The 12616-nt window shown below is 30.8% G+C and overlaps 1 protein-coding gene across 2 annotated transcripts in view; it reads right to left on the reverse strand.

Moving 5' to 3' along the window:
• Positions 1-12616, reverse strand: part of fj (four-jointed) — a 174478-nt gene that overhangs the window by 116898 nt on the left and 44964 nt on the right. The window contains exon 2 of one of the 2 annotated variants that reach the window (XM_067047134.1): positions 11735-11772. The exons of the other annotated variant lie outside the window; for it this stretch is intronic. The gene's annotated coding sequence lies outside the window, so the exon portion shown is untranslated. The remainder of the gene's footprint in view (positions 1-11734; positions 11773-12616) is intronic. 2 annotated transcript variants of the gene reach the window in all.

A 12616-nucleotide genomic window follows, 5' to 3' on the forward strand; every position in this document is an offset into this window, starting at 1 on the left:
TATATATATATATATTACTTTTTTTATTTTAACGGTTCTGCCAGGTGGTGATTTGGTCTGAATTACGCTCACTCAAAGTTTTACCCAATTGAGAGTTGACTAGGTTGACCCCGGAGGGCCCGAACCCACAGGGCTGACTCAACGGCTACAGCTAGCAGATAATTATTATTACCCAGACCTTGGAGTTAGTATTCCATCGCCTTAACAATGAGCTACCCACTCCCACATAAAAAGTAATACAAATAAAATAATTAATACGTTTACATTATGAAAAGAGAATTTGTTTTTTTTAAAACGAACTCCATTGTTCACTTTCACCGATCAATTGGTCCAAATAAAGAACTGAAGGCCATTTATACATTACGGAGTTAGACCTATTTAATATAGAAAATATTTAAAAAAATTAAAATGACTGGTAAAGAAATATGTTTTTTATGGATAAAAAAAACTATAGGAACATAGTCCGGATTACGGTCCATAAAGGTATCAAAATAGTAAAAGAAAACTATTTATTGTAACTGTATAATAAAAATTTAGTTAAGTAAAAATTTAGTAAATTTAACACTTGGCTTTCCGATTTCCTGCTAACAGCCCTGATGAAGGCTAGAAATTCTGGCCGAAACGTTGGCACTATTAAATAAGTTATTTGCATTATATTCTGACCGCACCCCCAACCAGATTCTCCTCATGTATATTATTCACGATCAACTATCTCATCATTAGTAAATTTAAGTTAACAATAAATAGTTTTCTTTAATTATTTTGATACCTTTATTGACCGCCACCCGAGCTATCTTCCTACAATCTACTTCATACGGTCAACTATCTTCATCCAATATAAAAAAAAAGATTAAATTAAGAATGTGTTAACTATTAAAAAAATAAAAGCAAATAAATCAGAACCAAAAATATAAAAAAAATTGAAGATTTTATCTTTATTTGAAATTACTTTTTCACCTTTACACAGACACAAAATCTAAAAGTATTAGAAAAGCAGAAATATAGTATTCCTACGCTAGATAAATTTTGATATAACCAAAAAGGAGTTATGAACGTTTGCGTGAAAACCAAACGTCTGCATATTACTTATATTTTAATTCCTATTTGAGGATTTCAAACAGAAAAAAAACGTATCAGACTTGACTTTTAGGGGGAAAAAATTAACTATTTTAGTAGAACCGTATTTGATTTTTGTAATTTTTTTTTTTTTTACATTTAAACTCATTTTATACGATCAACAGTATTTTTTTTCTCATTCTAAAAAAAAAGAAACCGATGGAATATAATAGCCTCGAAATCTGAACAAAAAACACGTTCAAATTATACTAAATTATTTTTTTTCTTGGCGCCTGGGGCGTATTGGCAAGAACTCTCGGACATATTTTTCAACCTTAGTATTACCAAAATAAATGTGTTTATTTTTGACGAGTTAATTAATCTTGGTTTTAGTACTTTGGACACACAGTAGCTTTGTCCAGCTTGTGATAGAACAGCATTGGAGGATTGTTTTTATCAAACTGTTCTTATTGTTTGTTTTTTGCAAATTGAAAAAGAATTATAAATATAAATGAAATAGAATTATTAAGCCCGAAACATGGGCGTTGATGACCTCAGGGTTTAACGCCCTAAAGCCTCAGACAACAACAACAACTATACTTTACAGATTCTATTAATTCAAAAAAATTCTTATCTTATTCAGGATAACTGGTAAATGCTCATTGTTATTATTGCACACAGGGTTGGCAACCGGTCTCAAACGTATTAACACAACTTAAGCCTCCTGAAGACGGTTTTAACCCAGTTTTTCACGACTGCCACAGATTCAAAGTATTTTGTAGAGTAGTAAATGTGGAGAAAGATGAAAAAAAAAACTAAACAGAATAGTATTAGATTAGATTATTTATTTTAAAATCCATATCCATCAACTTTTAAAATAGACCAAGAAAACGGTTGATGGAAGATATAAAAGCTTTATACAGAGAATAAATGAAGGGGAACTTTCATTACTCCAGATGATTATATCGCCCTACTTTTAATCTCCAGACCATAACCTGCTCCATCCAAGACCTCCGGACCTACCTGACGAACCGGCATTCCGAGTAACTTATATTTCCTCAAGATGGAGAGACACCGGGTAATAAAAACAGCAGTTGGTAATCCTGACGAACCACCGTTAATCCATAAATCTTTCCCGACCGCTGCGGTTTTTCCTGGAGTTGGTTCTTTCTTATTCCCTTTGTGGCAAGACATCCCGCACGCCTTGCATCTTCGTGACCGCGGCTCCTCACGCCATCCTGGACGGACCTGGAGGACAGTTACATGTGCCATGCTCTTCGCATCAGATCGCTAACTTACTCGCTGCCACTGCAGATAGGCAGCCAGCTTACCCGATAAATCTTCCAACAAGTCCACCAATCCGTAAAGCTTAGCGTGAAAGCTATTTTCTATTTTCAACTAATCTATTTCACGGAATGAAAAAGCTTCAGTTATTTCTCTAAGATTATATTTGATTACTGATAAATAAATCTACCTATTCAAGCATGGCTTTAGCGCATAGTGGCTCATTTTGAGAGGGCTACGCTGAGATCTCGAAGAGCCCTGCTCTATCCTCATACATGGTGGATAGAGTGGGCTCGGGGATCCTTAGGTCGGGAGTTTAAATGTGATTGGTCTTTTATTTTATTGTTATATTAGTTCAAAATTTTACTTATTTTAATTTATCCCTTCTTCTTCACGTACCTAATGTGATTAAGTTCATTGTATTTATATAAATATAAAGATTTTATTTATTTATTCTGGCACATTACCAGTGATGCAGTGAGAGGGATGCGCTGGGATTTCAAAGAGTTCTACCGTATCCCTCACTCGATGGTGTAAATATTGTTTGTAAGAGTGTACATTGACTGGTGATTATTTTATTTATTAATTTTTATTATTATTTTATTTATTAATTTTTATTATTATTTTATTTATTTATTTTTATTATTTTTTTTTAAATTATTAATGAGGTGTAGATAGTTGACCCTAGATTAATGATTGGAGAACTTCGGGAGGTGCGGTCAGCAAAGAACAACATAAATAAACTAAAACATATTTATTTATTTTATGCCGACGTTTCAGGCCTACCTTCTACGCCATAACCCTTGATGAAGACCTGAAACTTCATCAATTATTTTTAATTTAACTTCATCAAAATTCTCCAATTATTTTTATTATTATTTTATTTATTTATTTTTATTATTATTTGATTTGATTTATTTTTTTTTTTTTCATGTTCAAAGATGGGTAATTTTCATTTTCATTAACCTTCTGTTTTTATTTTTTTGAGATTTTATTTATTTGTACATACTTTTTTCATTTATTTATTTATTTTTATTTTATTCTTAAGTTCTTTTATTTGAGTATGTTGATTGAGTATCATCATTATTACTTATTGCTTAACAACGTTGTAACAGATTGTAATATATATCAATAAATGAAGTTTTGAATTGAAACAAAATATATTTAGAAAATATTTATTTTATTTATTTTTTTTAATTTTGGTATGAATGTGATCATTTATAACTATTACTCATTTCCCTACTTTGTGGTATTTAATTCTGGATTTTGATATTTATAAATAAACAAAAATAAATAAAAATATTATTTTCAACAAAATCCTATTCAATCAAGAGCGTGGTCTCTTACACTAGGGGAAAAACAGCGCCTTAAGGTTTTTGATAGAGATCACTAATTAGAAATCTTACTCTTATTGCTGAGCTTAAATCCATCACGTAAAATAAACATTTTTCTAGATGAAGTCTCAATGTCTTCTTCTCTCTTTTGTTTTATTTATGGATTTTGCACATCTTTGTTATTTTCCAAGATTTCTTTCTCATTAAAAAGTGTTTTTTTTTTCGAGTTTGTACTAAAGGTCCTATTCTACATCCACAAAGGTTTACATACTTTTCAATGAAGTTGAGACAAAGCGGTTGAAGTACACGATGCTTTATTGGACTGCAAGAACCCTTATGGTGGAAAACATATGACTCTGCGGCCTAGGGGGAAAAAAATGTTCATATAATTAAAAATCCTGTTATTGAAAATATCAACACCATGATATGTCTTGTTTTTTATTAATTATTCACCTTTTCTTATCGATCCAGGACATGACACATACGAGGGGAATGCATTCAGTTCCGATCCCGATTGGCGAGCAGTGACGTGACGCGAGCGGGCAGAACGCGCAGGACATTGCCAAGGACGGGCAAGGACTTGGGAAGCCCGCCTCGTATCCTTTCCCATCCTGCGCTCGGACTACTGATCGCCATCCGCTCTTCCACGAACTATCCGAGATACCAGACCGATATTTCTCTTTCCACTCGAATAAACGTCTGTATTCTATCTAAATTCATCCGACGCGCGGATGAGCTCAAGGCCGAGGAAAACTGCAAGCAGGAATCCGACTTGTGGCTTCCTCTGGACCCTTTCACACTAAATTTAATTCTTAATATAAATTAAAAAAAAAAAAGAAATTTGTTTGAAATAATTAGAAATAATAACATAGTTAAAATGAATTTATGTTTTATAGTCGCTAAAACTAAGAATCGGCGTGGACCTGTGAATCCATCACTCCGATATGATACTCAAAATGAAAAAAATCAAGATGAAGTGGAGAAGCTTGTCGGAGTAGGGGGAGGGGAGGGGTGCGGCCAGCAAAAAAAAAATAAATAAAAAAAAATATTATTGCCGACGTTTCGACCTGAGTTTCAAGTCTTCATCAGAGCTATAAAAACAAAAAAAAGATATCAACCAACATTCAGAGAAACATAAAATTGATAGTTGATTGATAACTATGGAATTAGACAGTAGCAAATTGATAAAAATGAAAGATGAAATATAATATTAAATAGGTAAGAAAATATGCATAAGTAGTATCTAAAAATCTGAAAAACAAGTGAGCAATATGAAAGAATATTGAAAACAAATTTCACAGAGAAAAGCGCAGGGATCCTGGAGTTCCGCTATGCCATCCACATGTGGGTTACAGGGCTTGGTTAAGAATGTAAATACTGTATATAGGTCTGATTGTGTTCAAGATTATCTTTCACTTTATTTTAATTTTATACTCAGTTAGCCACCCATGTTTATTCATAATGTGTACATATAATTTTATGTTTTATCCATTACAGTTTATACTAAATTATTTAATTGTATTTTTTATTATTATTTATTTACATTTTATTTTTATATTAATATGTTTATATAGCATGAGTGTGTATTGACATCCCTAATACCTATTGAGATTGAGTGTAGCAGAATGTACTATTGCCATAAAGGTTTCTGAAAAATGAAAAAAAATTTCCTGATGGATTTTATGAAAATGTTTTACAATAGACCTAGAATATCTAATAACCCTGCAGGTTAGAGGCGAACGAACTATTAACAATTATTTGTGTTTAAAAATAGCTTTTTTTCAAGATGAACGGTTGTAAACACGTTTTGCCACGGCGTAAGACAACGATTTTCCAACAGGACATAACACTCTGGAACACACCAGAACATTTCTTAAGAAAAAATACCAAGCAAAGAAAGGTAATTTATGTTAAAGAAACCACTGAAGCATTGGACTGTTAGCGAGCTGACAACTAGGAGTGATGAAATATGCCAAGCTGAGGTAGAATGCTGTCCTCTGAGGAATCCTTTGTCAGCAGAAACGGATATGTCCTCGCGTATTGTAGTCACCTTGTTCACAAACACAACTTTCGACCGATTTAAAGCAACAAAAAGGTATATTTGAATCAAAACGTCATCGAGTCAAACATTGAGTATTTCTATGTACTGTTTTTTTTTTTTTTTTTTTTTTTTTTTTTTTAATTCTCAACAATGCCGACTGCCCTACAGTATACTTTAATAATGTGGCTCTTACTCCTGTAGATCAGATTCGTTATCTTGGACTACATCTTGACAAACGACAAACCTGGAATCCTCACACAAGACTGAAAATACAGGAAACTGCACGCAGATTCCGACTATTACAGCACTTACTAGACAAACGGTCTAAACTTCCAACTCATTACAAATGACTGATCTACATGACAATAATAAGGCCCATCTGGACATACGGAGTTGAGCTTTGGAGCTCTAGTAAACCTTTGAATTCCTCTCGTATTCAATCCTTACAATCCAAAATTCTTCGTAAAATCCTCAATGCTGCTTACTTTGTCACAAATAAAATCATACATAAAGACCTCAATGTTCCCTATGTAACCGATCTAGCCCGAACCAGATATCACTACTTCCATTATAAACTCTCTAACCACTCAAACCCCCTAGTTTCTAATCTTGCATCCTCTTCCATTCCTGACAATCCTCCGAGGCGCCTGAAAAGAAGATGGCCACGAGACTAGCTAATGTAAAATATCATTAGAGTGCTACCAATGGTTAGTTTCTCTACACGCCTGTAACACTCCAATTTAACTTTGATCAGATGCACTAAATGTATTATAATGTACAGCTGTAAATAGCAATAAATAAATATTTAAAAAAAAAAAAAAGTTATAATTAAGAGTGGTCATTCTGTTTTTGGCCAATATATGTTATTATAAAATTAAAATTATTTTATTATTGTTCTGAAGGAACCTAGCTCCGAAATAATAAACTATTTTTCATCTAAATTCAAAATTGAATCCCCCTTCTTTAAAGTACGTCCTCAGACGTGCGGAAAGCTTCTATTATCATAGCAAGAAATAAGAGAATATTTTTAATATAATTCTAGCAAAAGGAAGCTTACAGGTTGAAGAGCGCTTGAAGAAGAAATATATGAAAAAAAATTCTCATTAAAAAGAGAGCATTGAAGCGAAGCTAGCGAACGTGAAGAATCCCGCTCTTCGCTGGCCCCAAATGGAACCTGCCCCTTCTCGGCTATTCTTATATTATTTCCCACTCTTATCCCTTTTTTCCCACTCGTATTCTTCTCATTTTATTTATTTCCCACTTTTTTCCCACTTGTCTCACCGAGTTCTTTCCTGGCTAGGCCAGCGTGCCCTTTGATTAAACGCTAAAAGATAATATTTCCCCTGACAGCTCTCCTCGTCTCCTGTCCTTAGAGGGAATTATTTTTTTCCTAAGTACATATTCATGATATCCTGAAAAAAAGTTATTGTGAGTGATAATTACTCATTAAAAAAAAGTAGCAACCAGTAATCCATCATTGGATTATAACACGAGTAGCTAATTTACATTAGTTATTTTTTTTAACTTTTAATTTGTTATTAAGGTTGAAAAATTGCTTAATACTTAATTCTTCAGTGATGGCCAAGATATTAATACGTCATCCATTCTTCTACAAAACTAGTTAATTTATTTTAAGACATAAGATGTGCTAAATCTATAATATAATTTTATATTTTGTAGTCCTGTTCCTTTTTGAATTGGTGAAAATATGATTCTTTGACAGGCTCAAGGATTTTTTTTTATTTAATCCTTTGATATTATTGTAATATTTTATTTTATTTTATTATTTTAGTATCTTAAACAGAGTTTCCTCTTGTTACTTGTTAGTATATAAGAAGTATACCTGTTAATATCATAAAATCAATATATATTAAGATTATATAACAGTTATTAGGTTGTGATGTTTTTACAGTCTATACTCATGTAATTTTTAAGATGAGAAAATAAATTTAAAAAAAAATTCCTAAATGCTTAGATTATTATTTTTAAAAACATTCTTATCTCTGACGAGCTTCTTAAGTGTTATCTGTGATAATTTAAAAATAGTTTCAAACAATTAAAAAAAAATAAGATTTTAAAGAAAAACTATTTCAATTATTTAAAATAGTGTAGTAATCAAATTAACAAAATTATTTTGTAATCATTATTGTAGCATTATCATACGTAGCTGTATAAGTCAGTTATAGGTTATAAAGTGTTGGAAAAACACAGATGTCGCGCATGTATATATAGTTGATAATACTGCCAACTTGATCTTTTTAACAAATAATAGCTAATGCCATTATTATAGTTTATTTTCAATGGTATTATATTGAACGTCATGTGCTAGTAATGTCGGTATATTGTAATTTTATATCACAATAATCGATCAATTTCTTCTGATTATTTATTCGATTGTGCACACTCAAGACAAAATATAGTAGGTATCCATGTAACAAGTGTTGAATATGTTAAAGTCGAGGAATTTATTTTACGCCAGTATAATAAATATGGCCGATACTCGACTTTAGCACGGGCTCGGTTATGCTACAATCTATGCTAATTTCGTAATCGACGTACGCATTGCGGAGAAGCTTATCATAAATGTTTATATTTATCTCCGCAATACGTACGTCGATCACGAAATTAGCATAAGTTGTAGCATAACCGAGCCCGTGTTAAAGTCGAGTACCTGCCATATTTATTATACTGGAGTAAAATAAGTTCCTCGACTTTAACATATTTAACACAAGTTGCATGGATGCCTACTATATTTTTTCTTGAGTGTGCACAATCGAATAAATAAACAGAAGAAATTGATCGATCATTGTGATATAAAATTACAATATACTGACATTACTAGCATATGACGTTCAATATAATACCATTGACAATAAACAATAATAATGGCATTACCTATTATTGACAACAATTAGGTACAGTGACCCTAAAGATGATGGGTGTGTACATGACAAGGTTCCCAACAACCCGACCGCGGTCGACGAACACACCAGGGATAATGTGTTTTGCCACGCATTCCAGTCCGCTGGCCGGAGTGTCTCTTTCTTCTCCGGGTCATCCGAAGCAGTCTCACGAACTGATACGATCCAGGATATGAGGTGGGGCGTTAACAACAGAAAGTGATTAAATAGTCTCAAAGGCGACAAATAGATAATTGCATTGTTTAATAATTAATTGGTTTAACAATAAAGTCACATTAATATAGTTATTTTACATTTAACTGATCCTTAACAACTTCAGTTATTTTACCGCAATTTTTTATTACTTCAATGAAAACTATGTATAATTTCTTGTCGAAATTGATGAGTCTGCCGAGTATAGTTAGGGGAATAAAAATTGCCGACTGTTTCAAAATGTTTAAAAAAAATTAAATTTTCATTTGGAGCTCTAAATCATGAAAACTAATAACAACAGTAGAAAACATAATATAACTAATTATTTAAATAAGAGTAAATTTTCTAAAATATGAGCCCTAATATAGCTATTTACGTTCAATAGTTCCCGAGATATAAATTTTTAAATAGCAACATTTCATAAAAAAATATACTGAAAAATCAGTAGTTAGTGAATTTATTTTGAGAATTCTATATCTCAAAACCATTCGACGTACAGAATAAAATTAGTTTAATGGACTTTGTGTAGTTTATGAAGTTGATCTTCGTAGGAGCTGTAGTGTTTTTGACATTTGGACAAAATAAAGTCACAAAATTTTAATTTCTAATGGTTCGGAAAAAATATTTGATTTTTGAAAAAATATATCTCAGGAACTGTATGTCTGCCAACACTCAAAATAAAGGTAATTTTATTTATTATAACATAGTTGGCACGTATGTTCGTAAGGGTAGTAGTTTATATGATATTCGCATATCAATACAAATTTTGCTCATAAACTTTGGCCGAAATGCTATAAATTTATAGACATGTGTTGATTAACATCATAAACAGTAGTAAAGCCAATATACCAGTGTAATTTCATTCTACTACCTGAAAATTGAAAATGCTTGCCAGATAAAAATCTCACTATATGAACCGTGTATTTATTCTTAGGGGACATATGTTCCAGAATAAAGTTATTTTTTTCATTTTCAACTACTATAAATCAATTTATTTTAGTAAATGTCATATAAACTACGAATATAAGTGTGATAAACTACTTCTGAGTTCGTTAAACTAGCTTTAATTTGAGTGCTAATAAACATCTGTGGGTCGAATGGTTTTGGAGATTTGGATATCTCAAAATAAATTCACTAACTTTCAGTTTTTCAGTTCATTTTTTTATGAACTGTTGCATTTTAAAAACCTATATCTCGGGAACTATTGAACGTAAATAACTCTATTAAAGCTCACATTTTAGCAAATTTAGTCTACTTTAAATGATGTTCCCTTAGATTTTCTATTGTTGTTGGTAACTTTCACGATATAGAGCTCCGAATGAGAACATAATTTTTTTTTTTACTTTTTGAAATAGTCTCCATTTTTTATTCCTCCTAACTATACTTGACAGACCCATCAATTTCGAAAAGTAATTATACATTGTTTTCATTAATCCAAAATTTTGGTGACGTAACTACCTTTTTTCTTCTATAGGGCTCTTGTACTTATACATCATATATAAATATGATAACCAAGAAAAAAGGTATATATATAAAATTTACAACAAATTTTTATATCAATAACAAATTATCTCAGCATTTGAAGAGTCCCCAATCAACGGAGAGTCTCTCTTGAATGTAAGGAGAGAAATTACCCGTAGCCAATACGGGCAATAAAATAAAAAAAAAAATCTTGAAGAACTACTTGCCATCTTGGGATAGACTGTAACGCCAAGCAGAAGGGAGACACTCGATGGTTCCACAGCTTACTTCTAAACGCACTTGTAACATATTATTTTTTTAAGAATTAGCAGTAAATATCTCCAATCAAAGCGGTTTAATTTTTTTTTAAATTGCTTTATTTATATGCAAGAGATATTCCAAAAAAAAAAATTGACAGTTATAAATATAAGAAAATAAAAAAGGAGCGATTATTTAAGTTCAATTCGTTCAAATTATGCATGAACCTATGATATTACATAGTAAAAAAAAAATTAAAAACTGAAAAATCGTAATTATCAATAAACGAAAAAAAAAAATATTTGAGTTCATTTCGTCCAAGTTATGAATGAAACCACTAATATCAGATGTGAAAAAAATTAATATCAGTGAAAAGTATGAAAAAATACTTAAAATATAAAAATATTGGTTTAGGCAGTTATTATACAATACACGAAAATAAAAAAAATATTCTCATTTCGTCCAAGTTATGAACGATAATCTATGAATGAACCAGTGACATTAGATAGTGAAACCAATTACTAGAAATCGAAATTTCGTAGTTTAGGCAGATAACAATTTGAAAAAATATTATTTGAGTCAATTTTAGTTAAGAATGAATTCTTATAGTAGCTAATGAAAAAAAAAATACTAAACATAGAAAAATACTAATTTAAGCAGTTATCAATAAACGAAAAAAAAAATTTGAATTCATTTCGTGCAATTTTTTAATGAAAATTAATCAATAAACCAGTGACATTAGATAGTGAAAAAATTACTAAAATTAGAAAAATACAGGTATAAGCATTCGTCAATAACGAAAATAAAAAAAATCAAGTTCGTTTCTTCCAGATTATGAATGAAAACCTATGAATGAACTAGTAACATCAGATAATGAAAAGGAGACTAATAGTAGAAAAATACTAGTTTAGGTAGCTATAAACAAACGAAAAAAAAAAGTTACTTGAGTAAATTTCATTTAACATATGAATGAGAACCTATAAATGAATCTGTCATATTAAATAATGAAATAATTACTAAAAATTGAAAAATCCCGGAGGCAACATATATATAAAAAAAGAAAACTATTAATAAAACAATAAATTTAAAGAATTATACAAGAATTTAAATTATATTTAAATTTGTTATGGCACACTTTAAGCTAAAATAAAAAATTAATGAAGAAATATTTTATCTCATTTACATACCTCTCAGCTTTAGTTAAAGTTCACACGTTTCACGAAGGCTAAAACAAAGAGAAATCCTATTAGAAAAATGATATATAAATTATATATACTTAATAAATATCTCATTGATCAAGGCAATAAAGACTTAACAATTAATTATATTTAAGTTTAAACATTTTCAATTTAATCGGAAGAAGATAGTTGACCATATGAAGTATATTGTAGGAAGATAGTCCGGGTGGCGGTCAATAAAGGTATCAAAATAGTAGAAGAAAACTATTTATTGTTAACCAACGTTTCGCCTCACTTTGTAGGGCTTCGTCAGGGCTATTAGATTAAAACAGATTCAACAACTCAAGTTGTAAGATTGAGTCTTACATCACATGCAATCTTTTCAAAATTAAGTAATAAGTGGATGCTGCTTGGTTTGTAAGAAACAGCCAATTGCATCGAGAATTACAAATGGAGTCAATAGAGGATTACATAAAAAAAAATGTATTGAAGTTCCACTACCAGTTACCTACAGTTAAAGGAGCTGTGAACTATAACTTGGGAAACCCAACCACAGCTCGAAGACTGAAGCCCAGGCAGCTGCACAGGACATCCTGTTATAAGTCCTTTTTTTTTTTTTTTTTTTTTTTTCTCTTTTAGATTTTTTTTTTTTTACATATAGGTACAGTTTATTATAATGATTTGGCAACATAAATTGAACCAATATTTTGACATTCTTATTGTTAAAAGAGCAGACATTTATCTTTCCAGTGGTTCTATTAACGTAGAAATAGGATAAAATGATGAAGAGTTATGATCGATTATATATACACAACGGTCCCCGGATTTTTTTTTTTGTTTTTTTTTATTGATCGATTTATTTATTGATAGATTTATTCATTGATAGATATT

The sequence above is a fragment of the Halyomorpha halys genome, unplaced genomic scaffold (assembly GCF_000696795.3).
Source record: "Halyomorpha halys isolate HHAL.00 unplaced genomic scaffold, Hhal_1.1 Scaffold250.1, whole genome shotgun sequence".
NCBI lineage: Eukaryota > Metazoa > Arthropoda > Insecta > Hemiptera > Pentatomidae > Halyomorpha > Halyomorpha halys.